The sequence below is a fragment of the Aythya marila genome (assembly GCF_965140915.1).
Source record: "Aythya marila genome assembly, chromosome: 7".
NCBI lineage: Eukaryota > Metazoa > Chordata > Aves > Anseriformes > Anatidae > Aythya > Aythya marila.
Window position 1 is genome coordinate 20,943,725 of NC_139048.1, and position 26,639 is coordinate 20,970,363.

General features: G+C 41.4%; 1 protein-coding gene across 11 annotated transcripts in view; it reads right to left on the reverse strand.

Moving 5' to 3' along the window:
• The window catches only part of SORBS1 (sorbin and SH3 domain containing 1), a 164,630-nt gene that overhangs the window by 85,751 nt on the left and 52,240 nt on the right, over positions 1 to 26,639 (reverse strand). The window contains exon 1 of one of the 11 annotated variants that reach the window (XM_082764859.1): positions 23,902 to 24,040. The exons of the other annotated variants lie outside the window; for them this stretch is intronic. The gene's annotated coding sequence lies outside the window, so the exon portion shown is untranslated. Of the gene's footprint in view, positions 1 to 23,901; positions 24,041 to 26,639 lie in introns of those variants that run through there. 11 annotated transcript variants of the gene reach the window in all.

Sequence of the window (26,639 nt, forward strand, 5' to 3'; positions counted from 1 at the left end):
AGCTCTTTTTCCCTTTCTCAGATCAACAACCAGTAACCTGGCACTTCTTAAAAGGGCTGGCCACAGGCCACACTTGTTCAAACCACATCTCCATGGAGAAAGGAACATTGCCAAAAGCAGAAAGGAGAGGTGAGAAACAGGAGAAAACTATCCCAAACAGAAGCCAAGCATGACCCAGCAAGACAAGCCTATGTGAGCCCAGGTAACACCTGATCCACTGTAGACATGGACACATCCTCAGCACACTGCTATCCATTGATTTTTCCATTCTTCACAGCTTGAGCCCCTGCAACCACAAAGCAGACAGCACAGCTTCCTGTCCCCTCCTAGGCAGCAATGGAAAAACCCTGTCCAAGTGATCTTGCACCTGAGCACGACAGGAGGGCAGCAGACACACACAGAGCCTCAAGCCCAAGAACTAAAGGTGCCAAGCAAAAGAAACCCGGGAGTTCCACATTGTTTCCAAGGTAAAAAGAGAACGGGGTTGACCCTGCTTGACTTCATCATGTTGTTTGTCCAGGGCCCTGCGCTTTGTGCACTGAGCTGCAAAATCAAAGCAAGTACAATGGCAATGAAAACAATAAAACACATCAGCGTGGGGCCAGCTTTGCAATGGAAAAGCAAAGGTTTGGAAAGAAAAAACAATACTCAGATTTAAAGGCCATTTCTACAGCCATTTCGGAAAAGAGCTGCTTGAAGTTGTTAAGATTAGCAGGATAACAATATTTTTATTTCGCCATTGTCCAGCATAAGAACAAGCAGTCCATTTTCCAAGGAATCTAAACGGACAAGACGGATGAAGGGGAAACACATTCATAGATGAGGAGTGATTTGACCCCGATCACATAACACCAGGATCAGTGCCAGGAAGAAACTGGCTCCCAGCACAATGCTTTTCACTAGTCCATCCTGCTTCCAAGGCTGGAAGCAGACACCCATCTTTTGGGCCTAGCTAGAGAGACTGAAGGTGTTTCCATCACAAGGTGCCTGTCACCATCCCATCAGCTGCAGGTTAGCAGAATTCACTCATGTGCACTGTGCAGCTGGTAAAGCTGTGAGCAAATATAGCAACAAGCAGGAGCAGGGAAGGGAAGACAAGGGTAACATCTTCAGCCAGAGCAATTACTTTTGTCCGTGGTCTCATATGGTCATGTTCAACTCCGGAAATCATAAGACTGGTGGTTCAGATAAGAACAGCTATCAATGCATCTTTTAAAAGTATCCTATCTGCACCACTCCATCATGTGAGTTCTAGTTTAAGTAAGTCACATCCAACAAAAATGCTGTCCTTAGCTAATGCAGCAAAGATGAGATTCTGGAAGTGTTTTAGCTAATTATAATCAGGACTGAATCAGCTTGTTATTGACACGCCATCTCCAATGTTATTGGCTGTTAACTTTTAGATAGTTTGTTAGATTTTACCAAGCTTTTTGTATGTCATCTATACGGACTGCTCATGGACATCGGGCCAGTCCCTATCAGATGACCAGTGTTCAGGGTCTATGGACTGAATGACTCACAGAAAACTGCTTTGGGCCAAAAGGAAGAGTAAAAAGAACAGTGATATTATTATGAATCTGCATTCAAAGCCAAACCCTGTAAAGGCATACAATTCCCAGTGAGGTCAACAGAAAAGGCACAAGTACATGCCAGGGCAGATCTTGATCTCTAAAAGCTGTCTTAGATTTTCTCCAATATGAAACCGAACTCCTCTAACTGATGGACCTTTCACCTCAGAGAGCTAATGTAAACCAATGTAAACCAGTAGCTTCACTCACCTACTGCTCAGCAAACGTGCCCTATATAGTATGTGATCTCCGAACACAAATTCCTTACACGGACTACTTGGGATTCAACTGTGTTGAAGAAACACTGTTGGCACATAGCACGTTAGCTCAAGCTTTCTCAGAAGCAGCAACACTTAGCTGCCACTGAAATTCCTCTCAGGTTTGCTCAGCCCATGTCTGAAGGCCTGCTTTTACTCACCCAAGTGAGTCAGCAAGATCCATTTCACCTCTTCCCCAGTGGTGCAGGCAGCACACGCTTTCTGGTCAGCAGTGCCAGCTCAGTACATAAGACCCTTCTCTGCTCAGGCATGGCAGTCTATTAAGGTTGGCCTTGTAGAGAAAAATTGCTCAGAAGCAGCTAATATACACCAGTAATGTGTCCAATAACACAGCCTTCCCAGCAAGTGCATATGCAGGAAGCTGGATGTGGAGAATGCCCAGTGGCAGCTCACAGTCTAACACGGAGTTTAAGACCCCATTTGCACACAAAGGGAGATGAGAAGGGGATAGCTACAGGGCAGATACAGCATTGTTTTTCAAGGAACTTTTCTTTGATCAGGAAAGCACATTAGAACAAGATAAACTTATGTGCTACAAGCCTGGTTTCTTGAGCCTTCTGCATCCCCAGCTCAATACAGCAGACAGGAACAATCAGAAAAATGCACGCTGCGAAATAAAGGAACAAAGTCATGGTACATCTTCATGGTCACAGAGAACCAAGGCTGTGTATCAGCTCTTCTCAAATTTAGTCCTCGAGATATAATTTCAGCAACGTGCAGTTGCCTACCCCTGTAATTCAGTGGTTACCTCTTGAAAGAGAAAGAGTGTCAGCACCATGTAGAGATTGAACTGAAAGAACAGTATCACTGCGACGCCAGAGCTCAGGGCGCATTCTCACTTTGTCTCCGTTTTCCATTAGCTAATATTGTCAGCTCCACAGAGGCGACGTATGACTTACTGCAGAGTAATACCATCCAGATACAGAGGTTACTCTTGCCTGACCCCAACCTACATGAGATTAGAATCACCCCCTCCCACTCCCACCTCTTTCAGCACCTCTATATTTAACTGCAGATTAACTCATTTCCTCTTTCCACATGTGAGATTAAAGTGTCCCAAGTTCAGTCGGCTCCAGCAGAGCCTCAGTACATCCTCATGTAAGTCACCACTCATTACATGTACTAAAGCATGTCAAGGAGGAGAATGAGTCACACTGTTCGCTCTCAAACTAAACACTTGCTCCTCAAGAAGTAGAGCTGGCAGGCAGCCCAGGCCCCAAGATAGTAGGAGATACCTACAGTTTTAATCTTCCCTGTCTGGTACAGGAATCTTAAAGACATAAGAAGTGCCACTATTTACCAATGCGTTTGAATGAAATGTGGGTCAGTGACCAAGGCAAAGGGTCAAATACACAGTGACTTGGCCTCTGGGCATAGCATCGATTACAGGTCTAAGACTCAATAGCCAGCATATACCAGAGAGGATGGGGAAGAAAAAAAAAAAAAAAGCACAACAAAATCTCACTGAGGTCAAGCCCACCATTCTTGGTTCAAAACAGCTGAGACAGTAAAATTGCCTGGGAGAGGGGGATTGGGGCAGGAGGCACCAGCAGAAAAGAGGAGGCAGCAAATGTCTTCCTCACCATGTGCCACACCGCTCACAAAGGGCTGGGTGCCAAGGATGAAAATGCTGCAGTAAGACTGTGATTCTCCACCCACAGCTCTGTGGGGCACACGGGAAGATTAACCATAAGGAAGAGAGGCATTTCCACCTGGGGAGGGGCAGCAGCCACAGCTCTGGGGTGCAGGAGCCCTGTGCAGGCTGCAGCCCTGCTGCACTCACACTGCAGCCCCAACCAGCACCTAGCATCCCCAGGGAAAGCAGGAGCCTTTTGCTCCCACAGCCTCCCTCCCTTTGCGTCTCAACAGCACCATGCAAGAAAGACTGTATTTCTATATCTACCTGACCTTCCTGCAAATCACTTTAAGCCCTAGGGTACAAAATCTTTGTTCACTGGTTGAAAGAAACATTAAGTGGCCATAAATAAAGCTGGGACTTTAAATCCAGCCGCATGAGTTAACTCCATGGTGAATATAATTTTTCATAGCTAACAACTGTGGTAATGAATTTTATCTCAATGAACACAGAAAAGATGAAGCATACAGAATCCAGAACAGGAATAAGTTTCTTGGCCTTAGATTTCATATCAATAATCCTTTAAAGTACAAGTACTTCTTTTCCTCATCCTCATAATGGTAAAACCTCTCTTGTTCTAACACTTCAAGAGAAGAGGCCCCCTTAATTTTAAGTGGCTGTAATAATGGGCCTCAGAATTTCTGCCAAGAAAAACAGAAAATCAATGCAGACAGGGAGCGGGGAGACACGCAGGAGAGCCACTGGCATTTGCTTGAGCAGAACAGCTGGAGTAAGTTGTCAGTTCCCCTTACTGTATCTTCAACTGCACTGCTTGGCAAAGGGGGCTATTAAAGGAAAGAAAATGCCTACAACGAGCTTATGACACATCTCAAAAGCAATAGCAGCCTCTCCACGATTCGAGGAACAATGGAATGACAAACAGATGGAAATGAGAAATACAGCCGTGGAATGGCATAGGGAGGGCTCTGCTATGGATTGCAGGAGCAATGGGGCATGGCAGGCAGACGTCTTGTTGCCAGAGCAGAATCTGTCGGATCTAATTCAGTGACTGCATTGCCTGCAAATGAAATCACAACAGGCTAGAGACAGAAACAACTGTTATAATTTGGTGCTGCTGTGCATACACCAAGAGAAAGACTATCGTACTCTGTTCTCTATATTTTGGTGTAAAGTGGCTGAATTCTTCCATGAATAAAAGAACCTGCTCTGTGGAGATCAATAACCACTAGGGTCATAGTGATTCTCTTTCAGTTCAATTATTCCCAGAGGATTACAAATAGACTGCAGCGATTTGGAAATATCCTCCTTTTATTTGAGGGTAGACTGAAAGTGTCCTGAAATCATTTTTTCTGCCAGTATGAGGTCACTGTATAAAATATACATCAAACCAAGGATGCATCTCAAAATCAATAGCAGGCTTCCAGTCATTTGAGAAACAGAAAAGATGAACAGATGGAAACGAGAAGAGGAAAAGTGCATTGCACAGGGTCACTATCAGCTCACAGAGAAGCTAGTACAAATATACCAAGAGCTGCGTAACTGACAGAAACGCCCCTCTGCTTCTTCTCTATGCAAGTTCCAAGTTGGAATAAAACCACAACTGTGTCTTATGGCAGCAAGCCTCATTCCTTGCTTCCATTCAACTGTGCACATGCTTACACACCTTCGCACACATCTGTTCATATATTTGCCTAATTTTTGCAGAGACTTAGTAAATAGGGATATTCTTCTCTTTGTTGCTCTCCTAATTGAGGAAAATTAGACTCAGATCCTGAGTCTAAAACATGACCTGCTCCTGACAAAAAGAACAAATGCTAAGGGTCTATACCAGGAATACAGAAAAAAAGCTTCCTGTTCTAAAGAATAAATTCACATTTCCATATTTCTTTAAGCTTCACGCTGTTTTGATGTTGTTATATAGAACACAAAAGAAATTTCATTGTAATTGCTATGTGAAAGATACTCAGGAGATTCCCTGCCAACTCTGCATCTTATGCTCGAACACAGCAAGTGACAAAGTAGCTGGCAAAGTGACATCAGGTACAATTGCAGTTACATTAATTGCAAGGCACCCTTACAATGGGTGAAAACAACTCAATAAGAAACTTTCTGCTAAGAAGCCTTTCAAGGAATTTAAAAAGCAAATGGAGAGAAGCTCTCAGAGCACTCTGGGTTACATCTACCACATACTGCAGGGTACTGCTACAGGATACTGAAAGGGGAAATGCAGGAAGGGTTTTCAAGGATGCTATGATAGCTGCTAGACTGGGGAGCTCCCTGCTGCACCACAGACATGCTTTTAAGAGAATTTCTGCTCATTTCAAGCACAGAAAGCAAGGAATGGAAAAACTAGGCTTGCTACAGCAGAGACTGAGCAGCCCCAAAGCAGGTACCTGTAAGCTGTTGAACTCCTGGGGACCACATCACTCCCTGGGTTGAGATTTGCAATGCTCCAGGACCAGGCAGACCCTCAGAGCAGCCACCCAGGAAACCTGACTCACTAACCAGTGTATAATTAAATAATAGCAGGGAACCTCAAAAAATTAGACAGCTGAGTCAAATTAATGCTCGAGAGACCAAAAGCAGCAAACATACATTGAGGTTATAATGAAAGATTAGAGGAATATTTAGCTGGAAAAGATGGAAGCAAAGAAGAAAAGCCGATTGATTTTGGGCTACAAGTAAAGCAATGAATAATTGTGAAGCAAGATTGGAATGTGCTGATTTATCCTGTTTCATGCTATAGAAAGGCAGTAAATGTAATTGATATTCTTTTATTAAAATTATAATAAAGCAGCATAAAATCAGTCTGAGGAATTTATTACTACAGGGCAAAGACGGAATACTAGAGTTGTACTGGCTTTCAGAAAGGATTAGATAATTTTATTAGCATAAATAATACCTACAGCTGGGAGAGCTACATGAAGAGTTACACAAATAACCAGCTCAATGGCATCGCTCTCTATTCCATTTGCCATCCTGTATTTGCACCTTCAGGCAGAGTGTGCATTTTCCAAGTCATCATCAGAATTAGAAAGGATGTAAAATTCCTGTTTGGCCTTTAAATCGTCTTGTGAGATGGGCGCTCAGACTCTGAGGGAACACTGATACAAGTTCTTCTGAAGAATTTTGGATTGCACCAATGCCAAGAAGAAACCCTACAGCAAAAGTCTGGTACAACAACTGCTATTTCTACTCCTCCAGCGAGCTGGAAAGCTAGCAAGCACTGCAGCAAGTTGCTTACTTTAGATCAACAGCCTTTCTCCCCCTAGAATCTGTCCCAGCGATGACTCAGTCCGCTGCTACGAATGAAGATGAAGACCAAAACACTCCATCTTTGGTCTTCATACTCAGACCACCACAAAGCATGCAGACTTCGACAGAGATTCATTTCTTGTGAACTGGCTTGAAAAACCACCCCGTCTCCAACGATGCCCTGGTGCTAAAATACCAGTCCAGATTTTTAGCTTCTGCTGTTTAGCAGCTGCACTAGTTCCCAAGCATCATTGCAAAAATACTGAAGTCTTCTCACATAGCTCTAGCATCCAGTCTTTAACTAAAGAATATTCTGGGGAATTCTCTAAGCTTGAACCTGTCCAAAATTGCCTGTAAGAAATTATGATCTGCTCTAAACATTATAAAATCTCTCAATTAAGAATGGGCACAGCACTAAGTGCCATCTCCCAGTTTGATACACCTCTGAGCACCACACATCTAGCAGGGTGTTGTCAGATTTTACGATGTGTGATTTCATAAAGCCTGACCTGATGGAAACAAAAGATTGCACAAGAATCTCAGCTTTCAACTAAAATACATAGAAAAAACAACTCCCCAAAACACACACAGTAAGTTACTGACATGATGAAAAGAAAGACTTGAACAACCAGAATAGATCAGGAACCAAGAGGCAAGTGAAATTTATTCTAATATATTTTTTCATGACAAACAAAAACCCCTCATGATTCTTTAAGTGAAATCCTTTAATTTGGGGCAGGGGGTAATCCCCATGATGATTCAAGAATATTTAAAGTGGCAGAACGACAAAGTTAAAGCACATGACATCTCAGCATGCTCTGACCATTCTCTTTTGGGAAACACAGATCCTATTTTAATGCAAAGACCTCCAGAACCAGAGGACAAGAGAGGAGAGTGCCAAAATAAGAAGCTGAAAAGATGCCAAGTAGAATAATTGTTGAAATACTTTGTGACATTTCTCAGGAGCCACTGCTTCCCTTTGATCATTGCACAAGTGCTCTAGAGGCAGGATGATGCTAGTGCTCCTGGCTATGCTGGATTTAGGAACCCCCAGTTGGACCCCATCATTCTCCCATGTGCAGGCACCAAGCAAAAAGGGTCTCAGATTGCTGCTGCATCCTGCCAGGTGCCAAACATCACTAAAAAAAAAAAGAGCAAGCCTGGACAAAGTCAGAGGTTTTCTTCAGTCTCTTCACACTGAGGTCTAACATATCCAGTAACTCCAAAAGCTCAAGAAAGGGGAGAGTTAAAATTAACAGGGGACGTTGTTTCCCCATCTGTCTTTATGAATGTATGGCAGGAAGCTCTGTCCTTTTCTTCTGATGCCAGGAGAACACGCCTTGCTTAGCTTTGACTTGAGAAACACAAGAGCCTATCTAGCTCCGTGAAAAGGCAGCGTAAGAGTCTAAGCAGTAGCTCCCCTTGGGTCCAATGCCTTCCACAGTTTACATCACAGTGGGCACAACACAGAATTTGTACCCTTGTCCCAGGGGTTTTCTTCCTTGTGAAGTCAAAGCACAGTAAGAAGCTGAAAGTAGGATGTGAACTGAATACAAAAGGCCCAGTCATGCCAACTCCTGTGTTTGAACCGCAATTCCTGTGATAGCTGTTTTTTTTTTTTTCCCCTGTAAGATCTGAGCTGCTGAAACTTATGCAGTAACCAGGAATCTTATATTTCAACTAAAAAAAAAAAAAGTGTTCTGGGAATGTCTATTCTACATAATGCAGAGATGTGCACGAGCCCTGAACTAGCTGCTACATAGCTGCCTTAGCACTGTGCTCCAGGGCACAAGACAGGCTGCTCAGGGTCTCCAGGTGAGATCAATTAAGCGTTCACATCGGTATTCCTAATGTAAATATACGCAAGGCTTAGGCACTGTTTACTTCACACATTCCTAAAGACTTAGCTCCCTGTAGAGGCCCTATTTATCACCTTTGAAGGCCCAAGCTGTAAGCACCATCTTCCAGAGCTGACAACTACCTGCTCTTTCTGCAGCAGTGAGCATTGTACTTCCACAGCAGAGGAGCACAGTAATGGCACCATCACCTTGCAGAGTAGGCATCTTCATTCTTAAAGGAATATTTTTTTTTCTTGGCCTTGCCTCCTTAATTTCTACTTTTAAAAAAACACATGAATATGTAACAACCACAGCCTTCTTTGCAGCTACAGAAAATAAGTTTGAAAGATGTATTAAAGGCTCAGAAGAAAAAAAGTCAAAGCGGCAGAGAAAATCCTGGTATACTTTTAAAAAATCCAATGGATTCTTATCTGTATCATAATGAATTAACCATGACAATCTTGTTTGTCCACCGAAGGTGCTTCTATGCATTGAGATTCTGTCCAAATGCAGATACATTTCATAGCTAAATATCCCATGGGGTGGGAGACATCGTGCTAATCCAGTTAAGAATAGAGCATACCTTCTCAGGTTGTGCAGAATACATCACAGAACCTATCTACAAGAAAGCACGTGTTGTGGTTATAACTTTCTCATTCTGCACCATGATGGTCGTCCCCAACATTTTAGGGGTGTCACTTGGAATGGTGAAAGAACAGGATGATGTACATACCTTTGTACCTTCTCCAAGAAGTCTTGTAGAAGTCTCCAAGAAGACTTGTATTCTACAAGTGGCCAAGAGGTCACTTGTCAGAATAGTTGCTACCCATGAACATGATTAACTGGACGTTTCTTCTACCTCCTGTGAGATATTAAAGCCCTCATGTTGGTGAATCAGCCAAGCTTTGATTACTCGGCTGTTGTTTACATCTCTGCATAAGATACAAGCCATTAAGTCAAGTTGTTTTTCAAATTTTCTAAGCATGCTAAACTTTCAGAACTACTCCTATAAACTAGGTTCTCTGGGCTTTCAGAGCTTCCCTAATATGGTCATTAAATATCTGAGAGATGAGGACACCTCACAAATACTCAAATGAACTATAAACTTTTCAGATTTATCATTAAAAAAAGTCAGAGACAAAAGATATGCCAGATTACACGTTGGAGCCAAGAGACAACAGGACTACGTGCTTGACAAATGCAACAGATGTCTAGGATAGCTCAGACAAAACAGTCAAATATGGTTGCAGAATTTAAAAAGGGACGAAGGATACCATTGCAGGGCTATGAGAAAGTTATCCAGTAATCTTGTGATTTGCAAAAATGTTACTGAAATGCAATTGTTCCATTTTTCTATTTTTAAAACATGAAAACACGTTGAAATCCAAGAAGTACATGCAAGCCTAACTTTTCTGACATCAAACACCCAGATCAAACCCAGCTTGTTTCTTATTCAGCACTGTGTAAAGTTCTACTACTCTTACTGATGACTGCAAATGTTTATACATTCAATCCAAGTCAACATTTTCACTCTGAGACAGTGCTGCCATTTATGAGACCACATCTTGGTTGGATGAATTCTGTACTAACCCTATGCCAGAGCTCGTGCAGACTGTCTTCCACTTCTTCACATTTTACTATTTTAGCTTCATGGAAGCTAGACCACATCAGTGCTGTGCAGAAACTAGTATACCAACAGAGAAAGGATAAATTCTCTTCACATCCCCTTCACTCATCCATCAATTCTACCTATGCTCCTTTTAACAGAGGCAGGGAAATCAGCAAACACTCCCCTATAAGCTTGCTTGACCTAACCAAGGGGCTGATAAGCAGAGCCTGGCCATTCATTCAAAAGCAGAGAATGCTTTGGCCCAAGCAGACAGTTTTATCCAAATAGCAGGGGCTGACAGACCTTTTGAATATAACTTCACAGTAAAAGCAGCCCATTTCAGGAGATCTGTAACTCAACTGCTTCACATCTAGCCCATAATGTGATGACAAATACCTTTTTCCTTCCCATCCATTCAGATAATAGAAAGCTTGGCTTTATTATAACACAACTGGGCTAGTTATAAGGACACTTGGCCAAAATATTTTCAACAAGTTGTTCAAACATTATTGGTTTTGTCCTAAAAAGAGCAAGGTACTCACTTGTCTTTTTGTAAGTGAACATCTGTTTAGTTAGCAAACCACAGGACATGCGATGTCCATTAGCTAAACTGCCAGGATCTTAGGACCTTCCCCTGCATTCTACTTCTGATCTCGGCAAGTGTTAGACAGCATTGTTCCACCACATTTCCCTGTGATCAGGGCAAACAAGGCTGCTGCAGCATGACAGGACTGGAAAGAGTTAGGAAGATATTCCCATTCCAAAGATCAATAGCAGCAGCCAGCATTACAGACTCAGTTCTTTATTATTCAGCTGCTAAAATCCACAGGGTCTGAGAGCAGTGAAGGTGACTGTTCGACTGTTATATTTATTTGCAATGTGTGCTCATGGCTAACATATTTCACTTCTGAAACAGATTCTGACCTTAGAAGGAGAACTATTTCATTCTAAACTCCCCATGGCTCACATATGGTATAGAAACTTCCAGCTGTATCATGTGCCAAGAGAAGCTGAACAAGCTTTCACAGTAGTTATGAAAAATTTTCTCCCCCTTTCCCACATTTTATTAAGACAGACGCTTCAAACTTTTATTTGGTTTTGTTCTCATTTTCCTTCCAGCCAGGACTCCACAAGACAGGTCCAAGGAGACTCTTTAACAGTTCAAAGCACTATGCACTACCTTGACCACCAAGGTACATCCATGCCATGGAAATAGCTCAATAGACAGAGACTGTTCATACAGCTTTCTTCACCCCAGTCCCCTTCATACCAGAAGTCCTGAGCTCGGCCCATCACTTTTCACAGCCCCCTTGAGGCAGCACTTACCACACGTCTTGGGTTTGCTGATGATGCAATTAGGATAAATCATCTAAGTTCAGGACTCGTACTTACAAACTCTATGGCAAAACATTTACTGATTTTCAGGTGAAGCGGATCCCTAAGGCTTCATTGTAGAAAAAAAAAATAGGCACCTGTATGTAAATGAATTCTTGAGCTCCACAAGAGAGAAACAGTGTCATCTCTATTACAACAGGACCCATAAAAAGAAAGGGAGCTGATGAGGGGAAAATAGATCTGAGATGAAGCAAGATCCATGACCAACTTTACCAAGCTCACGTCAGTGCAGTTATACCCATGAACTGGGATTCTGCTGTTGTTTTTTTTTTTTCCCTAAAGAAAGAGGGAGGTGAAGTCATTGGCACCCAGAAGGTGCAGTTTTTCCATAACTTACATTCACAGTACACATACTTCTGTCACAGCATAGCAGCCATACATTTCATGTGGGCCTAACTTCTTGTACAAATTAATCCCCTCTTGTTTTGCTATCAGAGTATTGTCATGTAGGAACAAGGAAAGAGGAATGCTACACGTGCTCAGTGAAGAGGTCAGTGACTAAACATGTTCTAATGCAGTTTAGACTACATAAAGTGAATTATCTCAATGGTACAGGATGAGATCTTCCATAGAAGACTGATTTGCTGAAGTCACTGGTATGTGTGTTTCCTGGAAGAAGACTATTCTGAAATACAAAGAAATTCTACTTCAGTAACTTCTGTAAACCAAGTTTGGATATATACTGGCTTGTTTTATTCTCCTTGTTATTTGCATAATTCATGGGAAAGTATTCAGCAAGCCTAAGATAAGTAAAAGGACAAATTCTAATTTACAGCTTTCAGAATGCAGAAGTCCATATATAGACGACGATACAACAGATTTAATAGTGGTAACTAAGTAGCGTCTGCAGTTAATTAACTTGCAGTGTTTGAGATGTTTCCCGTAATAGCTTTAAGAAAACAAGACCAGAACAGTTGGCATTTTATCCTTTTATGCATAACTAAATTGTATCACAAATTAGAGATCTTCCTACCAGCAGGAAAGTAGCAACAAGCCCTAACTGCACCAGGAAGTTCCAATAGCATCTGCCTTTGAACAAAGCACTACAGGGGCTCTTCAGCAAGAGAAGCCTGAACTCTCATCTCATGCTGAACCTCATCTTTACACTGCATCACATTACAGAGCTGTTCTAGGGCTTCAGTTCAGAGGTAGTGCTCTCATGACCACAGGCTGGCCTCCAGCAGGCAGGAGACAAGGCAACTCCTTGGGGGTCTACAGCTTTTTTCGATCTCTATTTGCCATTCAAATCCCTGCACTTTGCTAGCCCCAGGGTTCCTCCTTTGCCCAGACTGAGTGGGATGTATTTCACATCTTAGCTGAAGTAAATCACAGAAACGCTTTGCATATTTGGCAAGCAACAGCCCTCCCCAACCTCTTCTATAACTAGGTGCCAAGTCATGCTGTTTCACTGACTCAACTGCTAGGGATCAGAACAGCACTTTCTATTGCTCTAAGACTAAAGTCTGAGGGGTTGGAGATTGTGGCTTTTATTCTGAAAGAATGACAATATCAAGCTGCTTTACCATGAGGGCTTTTGGGCTATCAATGCCCCTGAAGTGGTACTGTCACACACACCCCTCTGGGTGTAAGCCATCCCTCACCCCCAGCTCCTGTGCACAGAAAACTCAGGATATCTTCTGTGTAGGTAGCCACATCATGCAGAAAGTTGGCTTCCATCAATGCTTTTTAGGAAGCAGACGGCAAAAGTTAAAAAAAAATGGTCTTTACTGAATGTGGTATGTTATAGCACATCTTATAACCCACATGGTAATTACCCAGAGATGCAGAGAGGTACTATTTAATTACAAATAGCGGCAGGTGACAATGCTGTTGGCCATTAGTCTGAATTGTCATGCAAATTGCCAGCAGCAGCATCTTACCAGATATAGACCTCTTAGGAGAATCGCTGTGAGAACAGACTGAGTGCACGGTTACCTTCAGGGCTGGCTGCCAGCTCCAAATGTCAGGGCTGTGCTACTGCAGGTCCCCCAACCCTGTCCACCATACAAGCTAGTTGACATCTTAATAGGTTTGCCAAAACAAGGAGGGTTGGCAATTCAAACCCCTGTCTCTCTCTTGCATCAACAAGTCACTTGTATTTTAAACATTGCTAACAGCACTTACTGACTATGCACAAGGGTGATCAACACTCAGGAAAGCAGACATGCTTCTCTCGATGCCAGCATAATAAGTAAGGTGAAGAGGAAACAGAACAAAAATATTTAAGCCTTATTTAGTCTCAGCAAAACCTTGGGTAGTTCAAGCTGATCCGCTGCCAACCCTCTGCATCTGGATTTAGTTTCTGATGAAAGCATCTATAGAGACAAATAAAGTGACATAAGCTAGTCCTAAATTATGAGCAAAGCTTAGAAATAGTCTGTCATGGCAAATGGAAACTATGCTGTTACAAATAGCAGGAACCTGTCCTGTGAGGCAGTAAGAGAACTGCTATAGGTACAAAAGCCCCAGCCTACTCTTCATATCAAGAACCACAAGGGTAATGCTGCATTTCAGTCAGAAAAAAGAAAAGATGCATTTCTATAGCATGCCACCTCAACTTCACAGCAGCTCTAAGAAGTCCCTATTACTATGACTATGCAAGTGTCACTCCCACTCCACTGATGCAGAAATTGGAGCACAGGCAGGATGTGACTTTTCTGAAGTCCCCAAGGAAGTCACAAGCAGCCACATGTACTGAGTTTGCTGTGTAATCAGTTGCCAGTAGACTCCCAAACCACAAAGGGAATCCTTAATAAAAGAGCAAGCCCTCTCCACACTGTTTCTCTAAATAACCAGTGTGATTTGGGAATTCATGTCTACAATCATGATATTGAGTTAATTAATAAGCTTGTACAATGAAGTGTTGACACCCTTCAACAGTCACTCACTCCACAAATGTGCCTGGAGAAGCATGTAAACAGCATAACAGAAGTTGGATGACTCCAAAGAGAGCTGCTCTGTGTGGTGAGCATCCCACTAGAACACTGTTTTGAAACTGGTCCAGGAGCAAACAAAAGACTCCCCCAGATGAGCTGCCCAGTGCCTTGTGAAGAGGAGCTCGCCACACATGCACGACAGCACCTTCTATCCAAACCTGTGCCACCAGCACACAGCTCGGGTCACGTCAGAGCAAGGTAGACATTGCTGTCTGCAAAGTGAGATTTGATGTTGCTTCTGCCCATGGTACGTGAGGCCTGTGACTAAAGGAATTCAGTGCGCTTGGCAATCAAATTAGTCTTTTTTTTTTCTTCCATCAATCTGAAAAGAGAAGACATGCACAGACAGTATCGTATTGCATCTCTTTTCTCCCACCCCTGACAGAAGGAAAACAAACAGTATGCCAGCCCCTGTGCCAAAAGAAAAACCTGGATCTTTCCATGCAATGTTTGTTAAGGAATCCCTGGTGTAGCTTGGATTCCAGCAGGTCCAGGTTTCAAAAAACCCACAGAACTAGAATATACTCCTGCAGCTATGTAGCTCTGTGCACATGATCAGTGTCACTAACCAGAATTACGTAGTACTGTAACTTTAGGCATTTATAAAACTGCAGTTGCAGATGGCTTCTGAGGGAGCAAACAACAAGCAAGTGCCATTGCACTTTGCTAGACAGATTCAACTTTGTCCCTAACTTCCTCCAGACACTTCTGTTCTTTGCTAGAACTGAGCTCCCTTCACATTGCAGGCATTCGGTTTTCATCTTCACACAGATCTGCAGTTTTTTCTTTTCAGCTTGCCAAGTATTTACTGAACAAAAAGACAAGTAGGTAAACCTGAAGAGTTTCTAACCCCTACTCTGTTAAGATAGGCAAGTAAAAAAAAAAATAAACAAAAGGTATAGCAACTTTTCATTTATTATCTTTAAGCAAAGGTGTTATGTGCACAGCACATATAAGGATGGCCCTCCTTATAATAAGAATATTTATGGGATAGTTTAAGAGCCACATGGAATAAAGTAATACAGTGACAGAACACTAGAGACCTCAGAAATTAGTAACAGTAAGTTTTCACAACAATTATGTGACACATTCAGAGCAAAACTCTGTTCCTTGATAACAACTTCACACAGACAAACAGGTAAAATCCCATTTGGCTCTAAATAACCACCAAACATACCACACGTCTGAAACATTAGTAGCCTTAAACTCTCAGGGTTTTATTTTTTCAGAAGTTTTAGATCTTGCTGACTGCTGCAGGTGTAATCTCTCTGTAATCCTCTATTTTCTATTTCCCAACAAGATCAGCCACTCAGTGCTCTTCAGCAGCAGGAATCCACGTCCCCTTCCCCTCCAAAAAGCATTGTCAAAGTGTGACTTGCAAACGAACTTTGTAAAACATAACCCTCACTCAGGATAACAATGAAAACAATTTGCTATTCTGTTGATTCTAAAAATGGACACTTCCGCATGCACAAACAAAGGATAAATAATCCTTTAATGACAGGATCTGCTTCACCTCAGGAGAGCTAGAAAAATGTCAGACTTTTAGAGTGTTACCTCTGCAGTCAGTGACAAGGGCTTGCAGAGAAGTCACCTGTCCTAAGGCAGGCATACAAGCTGGAACGAAGCACCCCACAGCACTGCTGTTCTTTCTCTGCTAACTACAGAGAGAGCCAGGAAACCCAGTTTAAGAGATTTACCTCACCTTAGCAAGCACAGCAATAAACCCCCTGTCACAGGCCCAGGTGGAACAGCTGAGATGATGGCAACTAGCTAGACCTAGGTTATGGCACCCCAGCAGCAGCTCCTCTTTGCAGGGCTCCCCTCTTTCCCTGCTACATGTAGATACTTAGCCCTTTACAAAAAGAAAAAGGAAATATTGAACAGACAAACGGCTGTTGCCTTTTCCTACAAGAACAGTAAATACATAGTCAGGTCATGTCAGCTTGTAATAGACCTCAAGCTGTGGGTTTTAAACTTGTGGTTTGAGTTTTGACAGCAATTTGGTTTGGACACAACCACACACAGTACAAATACCACAGCTGAAGGTGTCAATTCCAGACTGTAAGTGGGGTGGTACTTAAAATATAGACCAGCCTATGATAGAGTATTTGGGATCCTGTGACATTAAAGATCACTAACCAGATGCCTACAGTTCCTTGATGGAAGTCCTGAGCATTAAAACAGCAATTTCATAACACTTTCACCTTCCCAAAGATCCCACACAGGTTGTACATTTGAGTGCTCAAATGAGACTCAAAAGTCCCAGCACCCCTCCCTGCTCTGATACAGATGAGGTCAGGGCCCTTTCCTTAAGGCAGGATTTGGGTTTAGATTCTTCAGATGAAATGCGCACCCTGGTTGCAGCCTTACTCTATGTTCATCACTGGGGGGTTTCTGGATAAGGCCCATTCGGCATACTGGGAGATCTGGACAACTGTATCAGTTATAAAATATTGTAGCTGATAAAATATAATGCATTTAGAAACAAGATGCTTTACATGCACTGCGCATCTGAGATGGTAAGGAGCCCTCTCAGCTACCTGCACAGTTATTGGAAGAGCACTGGTTTACCCATTTCCAGCCTGCTTTACGACACCCATATGCACAAACCACAGTTAATTTTTCTATGGGTGAACCAATTTGCATTCCAAAAATAGTCAATATTGTTAGCTGTATTTAATAATCTGTTCTGGCAGATCCTGTTTATTTCAACGTCGAAAGGGATTAAGTATGCCACCATGAAAAAGGAAATACAGATTAAGCCCATGAAAGATTTATGTACATTATTGATCATGTAAATCCAGAGACAGCACTAAGGAACAGAAGTGAAATGAGGTTTCCTGAAGTAAGATTTTAGATCACAATCAATTTTGCACCATACTCACTTATTTGAAGGGAAGGCAGAAGCCCCACAGCTCAACTAGTCCCCCATTTCCACAAAATAGCCATGGTGCATTCTGTATTTAGGATGTGATTTTGCACCATCATATGCAAACAGCCTTTTCATGAGTGATTTCACCAACAGCAAAGCAATTACTCATGTAACCAAGGATTTTTCTTGCAATCACAGGGTTTGCAAGCATCTGTTTAGTATGGCAATCTGTGTTCATATTAAATCAACACTTAATATAGTGGTTTCTTAAATTACCTAACAACTGCTCATGCAACAAGATCATGTAACAAGAACACCCTAAAATACATTTTTTATTTACTGTTAGCACTTTAATACAAATTGAGCGATGTTATCCTGAGCTACAGGGCGTGGTATTAATTTGAGCTTCAGAATGTCAACGGCAGAAGAAAAGGCAGTTCATTTCAGTAACAAAATGCTTTATTATCTATCTGCAAAATACCCGTGGCATTTAGAAGACAGTGATCCTCGTATCTTTGTGAACTTTAGCAAGGATCTGTTACAAAATGCCATGCGCAAATGATGGATTGTTGTAGCGTTACGACAGAAAGAAATTGGCTTCCAATAACAGTCTTGTGACCTGCAGCACAGTTAGCACAGCACAAAAACCATCCACATCGCAAGTCCATACCACACCTTGGGGTCTCCAATTCATAATCAATACTTTGTTTTTCTTCATAAAACTAAATGACTTGAATTTGGGAATGTTTCTAAAGGAGACAAAAAAAATACCACGTACACTTCACTGATTAGCAGACAAATTAGTTCAAGCCGGTGTTGCTAGTTGACACTCACATAGCACCAGACAACTTCAGCTGGCTGTGCAAACATTAATTTAGCTTTACTGCAATTGTATGAGATAAGTATGTGTTATTAGGCCTATTTTAACAGTCAGGAAATGAAGAAGAATAAAACAAAATTTTAAGAAAGCCGTTGCGTTTGTTTAATTTTCCTTCCACTGAAGTCAATGGAAAATTTGCCAGGGCCAGATTTGCATTTGCATGAGGTCCCTTTATACCCCTCTGGCAGAGCAAAAAGCCTAGTTTTAAGGATCCTGACCTTGCCAAGCAGCATAATGAAACCTTAGTGGAAATAAGAATTGGGCCTCCATCAGCTTGAACAGGAACAGATTTTACTGTGCTATATACTTCTGAAATTCCTACCCAGAACAGCTTGATAGTTTGACCAATATGACACAACAGGCTTGCAACAGAGAAGAATAATGACAACTCCGTCTGACACAAGCGAGCAATATTGCAAACCAGCCCACCTGAATACACTTCTTGCTTTGCAGAGGGCTCAGTAAGTCACGCAACATTTTAAATTATGTTGGAGGATTTTTTTAAAATAGAATCAGATGCAAGACATGTGACCTGACAGCTCTGCCAACCATCCATTGCTGACCTGCTCCCAAGTGCTGTCTGCACTAAGGCGTGCATTGTTAGAAGATGGCAGTGAAGTTATTTCTTTAGGGTGTGAGTAAGAGATGGATGAAGGCAGAAAGGCTGAAGGCAGAAATACCACCTCAGAAGAGGCTCCTTGCTCAGATAGGCCTGGATAGAGAATTAAAGCTGGCTACTCTTGTATGCAAACACATGGCATTCACTGTACATGGACCTACTTCCATTCGTTATGCTGGAAGCTAAGATGGAGATGCCCCCTGTGTGAACGTACACATCTGACTTTGAGGGGATCAAAATGCTGTTTTGAGAAAACCACTCAAGTTTGTTTAAAGCTATCAGTTTAGTAAGTTGTTCCCTCCATCCTCCCCCTCCACCTCCAAGCAGCAGTTATACTTTAACCATGTATGGAAGAGACTTCAGAGTCTGAGTCATTAAAACCTACAGAGAATAAAAGAACTTGGCAAATATGAAAGCAAAGCATTTTAAATGGCTCTGAGACAGCCTGCTCCCCCTTGCTACTGAAGATGTGATAGATGAGTTACCATTTATGTGTAGGAGCTGACAATCTGAGGTTTTGGACAAGTCCCTAAACTTAATTACACACAATGTGCCCCAAACAGTTCAAATACAAATTATGCCAAAAACTGTGGGAAACCTTTTGATCTTACCAAAGAAAAAAAGAAACCAACGTTTAAAGTAGTAGTCTTGTGTGTTATCTGCAGACAAACTTCCTGCCAAATGTTATAGTGCCTGCCAAGAGCTACAGTATTTTTGGATAGTTTCTTATTTACAACCCCTCAGCGTGCATGAAACAGTGATGTTTTGCCATTTTTAGGAGTGGCTGATCATATGAAAAGCTCTAACAATTTAAAGTTACAAATTCTTTTCACAGTACTTGTCTTAATAGAGAGAGCATTACAGCAGTCTTCAGCTTCCCTATAAAAAACAAACATATCAGAGGGGAAGAAAATGCCAACAAAAAAAAAAATCACAACTCAATGTGCTGAGGAAAGATCCAGGAGATGTCATGTGGAAGCTCAGACAACCAAATGACATTACCCATGAGCATGTGGGATTTAACAGGGACAATATCCTGCTCCTGGTATTACTGTAATATGCAAATAAAATCAATGTTTATGTTTTTTCTTCTCTCCCCCCCCCTCCACCCCCATGCTTTTAGAAGATGTGTAGCCACACACCAGCAAGATTCACCTGTATGAAAAACAGACTGTTAACAGTCAACTTTCAAACCTTTTAGGATGCACCCAGAGTGCTGCTAAGTAATCACAATTCAGCATCATGCTTCCTCCCTCAAGATAATTTGGCAGGACTCGGATTCTCAAAGAGTTTGTTGATGAACTGGGATTCAGGAAATCTGAGCTTTATTCCCTGCCTTCTGCTACCTCTGCACAGCACCTCATTTTCTCAATTAAAAACCAGGACTAAAGCCACCAATTTTTAAGTGCTTGAAAAGGAGATAATCAATACCATGTACAAAGTATGCACTTATTCAGCCTCCCCACCCCAAAACAACAGGATTTTGACCTTTACTTGCTATATGCTCCTAAAATACTCTGGCTAATATTTATTCAATCATAGCAGCATTTCTCAACAGCAGAAACTTCACTTACCCATCTCTACCCAGCATAAATCCCAAACACATTTACTCTGGAGTTCAGTTTTACTGCTGTAAACCCAACCTCTGGTCCTCATTATGGCATCTGATCCATGCCAGCACTTGCAGCCACACAGATTCCCACCAGAAGGGCTGTGTTTACCCAATTACAAAAAGCATTTGGGATGAATAACACAGAGAAAAACTGGTCCAAAGTGATTCCTAGTGCCATTTGATTTCCATTGGCATCATTAATGATTACTTCACTTGAGAACCCCACCTTCTCTCCCACTCCAACTGCTCCCCAATTCACAACATAAGTTCAGAAGAGTGAGAATACCAAGTACACTGAAGGCAAAATCCACCCATACATTTTCAGTACATCATGGATAACAATCCTTCTACATATACTATCCACAATTAAGTACATCGTTACAGATAATACTCTATTCTTCATAAAGTATATAATCTTTAAGAGTATATATCTTTAAGGAGCCACACACCATGCAGAAAATCATATTTAAACACGTTCTCTACAAGTTTTTTTTATATATTACCTACTCCTCCTTTCTTGGTAAGGGGGGCTCAAATTTGTTCTGTTTACCCAGTATTTGCTCAATTTATTCTTTTTTCCTCATCACTGCAATCAACAGAGTTGAAAGCAATTAAGTCACAAAGAAATTATCAGGACACGGTGAGAATAAAAACTCTGAAGAAGCATCTGAGAGGGAGCTGCAAAACAGGTTAGCACAGATTTGAGTGCCAAAAGCTTCTCACGAACATGGCAAGATGATGAGAGGTAAACAAAAAGAAATACGCTTTTCTCTGTTTCTCATGGTTTATTCTCTGTGAAAATTAAGTAGGTCTTAAGAGTTTTGGAAGCTCATAACACAGTTTTTGGAATTCAGAAATGGAGGATTTTTTTTATATGGGGTTTCTTGTACAACAGGACACCCCTAAGTTATGCAGTTTTGGCCCTGGGGTATCTTTACCACATACAGAGAGAGCCAGCAGATTTCAATGGAATCTAAAAATAATTTAGAATGGTACATTAAAACATATTCATGTGCTAAACATCACTGCAGCCTGCCTCATAGGGCACATTCAACACACATCTGTGCTTGCCTCCATTCAGATATTATCAGAACTTGAAATCAAAAATAAGAAACCAAGACCTCACTTTTACTGATTAATTGAAATAAATCTAAGTAAAATAGATACGCTGTGTGACAGATTCAATTCTTTCCCAAAAAAGCTTGCAGCAGATATTTAGTTCAGCAAATGCTTTCTATATGGATACATGCAGATGATGCAGCTACCTCAAAGAATCTGTTTTCATATTTCAATGTTTTTATTAGAGCAGTATCTAACAGCTCAGTCACAGCCCATCCCTGAAGTGCTGGGTACATTTAGGATTGCAGTCCTTATCAGGCTAGTTCAGAGCCGATACAAACAACACAGACAAATAAAGCATTATTACTTTCAAAGGTGGGGAAACTTGATGCAGATGGATCAAATAACATGCTAGAGATCACACTGTGTGCAGCAGAGCTAGGTATTCAGCTTATTCCTCCTAGTGAGCCCCAGTTCACTGCCAAAACTAATTTTCACCTGCCATAGGGAGGCTAGACTTCCCAGGCTGCTATGCCCAGTTATTTTCTCTCTCATTGGGCGGGAACTGATAGCTGTACAGGACAGTAAGCTATCATGCAGGTTATAACAGAGAGGATTTTCTATAATGGGAGACCATTCAGCCACCTCAGAGGAGCCTTACGAGGGGAATCCTCCTGTAGGACAGGCTGAAAGCTCTATACAAGGTGGTTTACCAGCTATTAGCAACCAGGCTCTGGGTTCTGGCTCTAAGCATTTGCCTCTGCTGGACTGTTTGCCTCAGAATGCTCTAAAATAGCAAACTTGGTATTTAAGTCTCAATGAAATCATCTGGGAAAACTTAACAGGGACGCGAGGCACAGCATTCAGTTCTGTTCAGCCTCCTGAGCTCAGACCACTAACAGCTGTCTCCAGTCACGGATGGGGGGACTAGGAAGGTGCTCAGGGTGCTTTGGAAGGTGCTGGCAAGCATGAAATACACCTCATGGAAGCATTAAAATCAGCAACAATCAGGAGAAAGAGACAGGGTTACAATCTTCAGTTATCACCCCAATCTACCTAAAAGCAAACATTTGGGTTTGGTTCTAGACAGAGGCTAGTCTAAATGGTTCCAGCTGCAGCACACCAAATGATTTGACTCAGTAATTCCTATCACAGTTAAAACAATTTATATGAGACCTAAGATTTGATTCTTCTGGTTACACTGATATAAATATGGGAGAATTCATTTTAAAAGTCCCAGTCGGTGTGAGTATGTGGACACTTGGACTATAAGGCAGGAATAGTGACTGACATTTGGGCTGGATCTTTGGTCTTTTTCTCCAGTTTTATTCTAGTCCCATAACGACCTGCATCTGCTCTTAGAAACTTAGTTTCTAAGGCTTCCTGTCAGCCTCAATTTTCTGATAAATTAAGGCAATTTCAGCCCCAAATTAGCACCTCTTAAGAAGACTTAAAGTTGAACTCATTTTATTCCCAGTTTCAGTTAAGAATTTCTCAACTTGAACTTGCAGTTATACACATGGCATCCGTCTTACTTTTGTTTCAGGATGTTCGTTTGGGGAAATTTCACAGGCAAAAGACGCCCATCAGAGAATGGAATCAATCAGGAACGCAGCTACAACAGAAAGAATTTCAGCACACCATAAAAGAGAGAGAGAAAAAAGCAAACCCTGCTACAAGAAAAGTCCTGCGAAACGCAACTGTAGCGAGCTTGGGCTGCTTCCCAGTACTCCAGAGGGAATTCTGCTATTTGCTGAGTTTAGTGAATGTAATCTAGTGCTGAAGGAAAACCAGAAGAAAAAAAAAAAAGAGAGAAAGAAACACAGAAGTACTGCTGCTTTCACCATTTTCTCAGTTCTGCTCAGTATGAGAAAGCATACGGAAAACAGAGAAATTATTGTGTTGCTGTGGAAGCGGACAGAAACTTGCAAAGCAGATGTTCTCAGCACAAACGAGAGCGACTGATTAGACATTGAACAAAACTACACAGCCAGGCTTTTTACATTCTGTTTTTTAAAGTCATTCAGCTGGCAGAGAAAAAGCAAGAAAAAGGAGACTCAAAAAACTATTTCGGACACAACATCTGTAGATATAAGTAAGTCCCACTTAGTTATACAGTCAAAAGGAATTGATACTTTCCACTGCACATCACATACAACACCATTTGAGCTACTTCCCTCCGTGAATCTCAGCATACAACATTAGGCAAGAATTTCTAAATCGCTCAGAAGAGATTCAAACAGTTAACAGGAAATGTAACATAAAACAACTCCAACAGAATCTCCTTCCAAAGACAACAGATACACCACAAGTTATTTATAGTGGAAAAATTAGAAGAGATTGGAAAGGTCTTAAATCTTCTGAGGTTTTAAATACTTACTTCTTGCAGCCAAAATCACATCAAACGAACATCCAGGAAATTTTTAAAAAGCTTGCATTAAGGAGCTTAACCAGCTGAGAACATGATGTAGCCCTTCCTTTGGGCTGTCCAGCCACAGGCATTTACTCATTCACCAGAAGCACAGAGCACGATACTGTAGTGCAGCCTTTTACGTACCGATGCCAGGAGGGGGGGCGAAAGGAGAGGAAAGCCCTTCCCCAAAGGTTTAAGTTCAGCCCACTCATTAAAATACAGAGTGGAAACAGCTGCCATAGAAAGGAAAAGGATGTCCAGGCAGTTTTTGATTAAGTTTCCTGGGTGTAAAATAGTTTAGTTCTGGAATCTTTATAAGAAAAACATTTTTTCTTCTTAGTCTGCAATGGGAAAGGAAAGGAAATCTGTCTTTAACTCAGCTCAGAAATTAATATAACATACTGGATAGTTATCTCTCCATTTTCAAAATCATTACACTGTATTAGGGGAAATAGATCCTTAAAAGACCCTCCTTCTCCTCCCTGCAAGAACTAGTGTGAGTATGTGTGCACTTTCAGAATCTTAAATCTGCCTGTAATGTAATACTCCATTCATCTAGACTGACTGCCCACCAAGAAGTCCCAAGCAAACAGCAAGTATTAATTCACGAATTGCAACATCTAGAATTGATATCGTGCCACTTACAGATTAGCACCTCAAAGTTAAAACTAGATAAGGAAGAGAAGAAGGGGGTAACAACAATCAAAGACCCAGAACTGTCTCTTGACAAGGAAATGCTGAATAAGTGAGGATTCTTCAGTCTGAGAAAGTGTTGACAGAGGGGAAATGAGAGAGCTCTATGAAATCTTGAAATGCATCGAATCCGCTACTTTGGGAATGGTGGCTCATTCCTTCTGGTAACACAAGAACTAAGGGGCACTGAAAGAAACCACAGGCAGAAGTTTTAGAACAAAGGACCATACCTTTTCATGGAGTACATAACTGGACTGCAAACCTCATTGCCACAGGAGCTTGTGGAGCTCTCTGCTCTGTAAGCAAGCTCAAAAATGAAATATATATACATATATTAAAAAAAAAAAAAAAAAGAAAGAAAAAAAGGTATGATCCCAAGCTAAAACACTTAGCTTGGAAAGTTTTTGGCCACAAGTTACTAGAAGGTGCAGATACCTCGGGTGAAGTAGCAGTCTGCATTTGCCTTCTACATTAACTCTTTCCCAAAACCTGTGACACTGGTCAGTGCCAAGACAGCGGACTGAATTAGGAGGATCTTTAAGCCACACCTGTGGTTGTATATTCCCATTTACCTAATTTTCACTACAGAGAATTTCCCTTAATGGGAAATTGTCAGTAGTATTAGGTCTATTTCACAAACAGGGCATTAACTATGTACATTAAGATTCCAAGTATCAAACTATTTAGAAATTCTGACCACTAGCCAAAATGAGAAAGTTGGATACTGCCCTTAAAAGTTGGCCTGAGGTGACTTTGTGCTTCCTCAAAGGCAGCACCCGAAGTGTCCTGATTTTCACGTTGCTGCCTATGTCTCTTCCCTGCTATATCATTCACTCCAGTATAACCACTTCATGTGCAAAATTTCTCACCAACAGTTTTTCCCTAACAGATTTCAGAAGTCGTTTTTCCTATTTTCTATTCTCTGTCCCTTTGCCTACAGTTACACTAGCTAACGCGTTCTGGTAGTGAAATCTGATATTTAACATCTAAGCTAATTTAAATACATATGTGACTTTTATATACTGTCAGTTGGCAGTTTTCAATGTAAGGCAAGCAGACAATCACTGGGTAATGACTGTTCTTATAGCAGCAAAGAGCTGGACAATGAAGGTTCCTTTTTTTCTTTTTCTTTTTTTTTTTTTTTTTTTTTTTTTTAAATGAGAGACATACTTTAAAAATAGACTTGTAGTAGCCAAGCATTCACTGTGTGGCAAAAGGCGAAACTGCCCACTAGCTCTTGTTGGTTCGACAGCTGGTGTTAATTAATATTCAGAAACAAGATACTTCTATGCAAAATAATCCAATTGACTCGAGATCCTTTTCAGACTTGGTCTGAGAAAAGCAGCCACAAACTCTGCTTCCCTTCTCCACTTAATTTGAAACTGGGACTTAAGAGCTGTTTGTCTGTCTTTGTGTGTTTAATGTTTCCTGTAGGCCTGCAAAAGCACGCAAAATATTTTAGTTCAAGTTTCAAAATATTTTAGTTCAAGTTCAAGTTTAGTTATGGTTGTAATAGGAAATAGACGTCTCCCTTAAAGAGCTGGGTTAGTATAGAAACAGAGATTGTCTGAATGACAGTGAAGTCTTCAGTGTTTATTTCAAAGGGAAGGAAAGGACGGATAAATATTTACTGCCTTCCGTACACACCGTAGAGTTCAAATGCTGCCTATTTTTGGTTACTTCTTGTGTAAGCAATCTCCAGTCTAAGGTCTGGTACTGTCAGATTTTGACAGATTTTTTTTTCGTATCAAAAGAAAGCTCCGCTACCACCTTTGCCAGACAGTTCCTCTAAGCTGCAAAACACTTCTAGAAACGAAAGGTGGTTTCTAAATCCTGGGCTGGTCAAGCCTTCCTCCTCATGCAAGAAGCATGATCACCACAAACAAATCAGATCACCAGAATCAAATCACAGACCTCAGAAAGTTGCAAATTATCAAATCACAGACCTTTTGGCCTACCTCAGAAAGTGAGTGCTTCCTGTGCAAGGCTTCACACTGATATTGAAAGAGCCT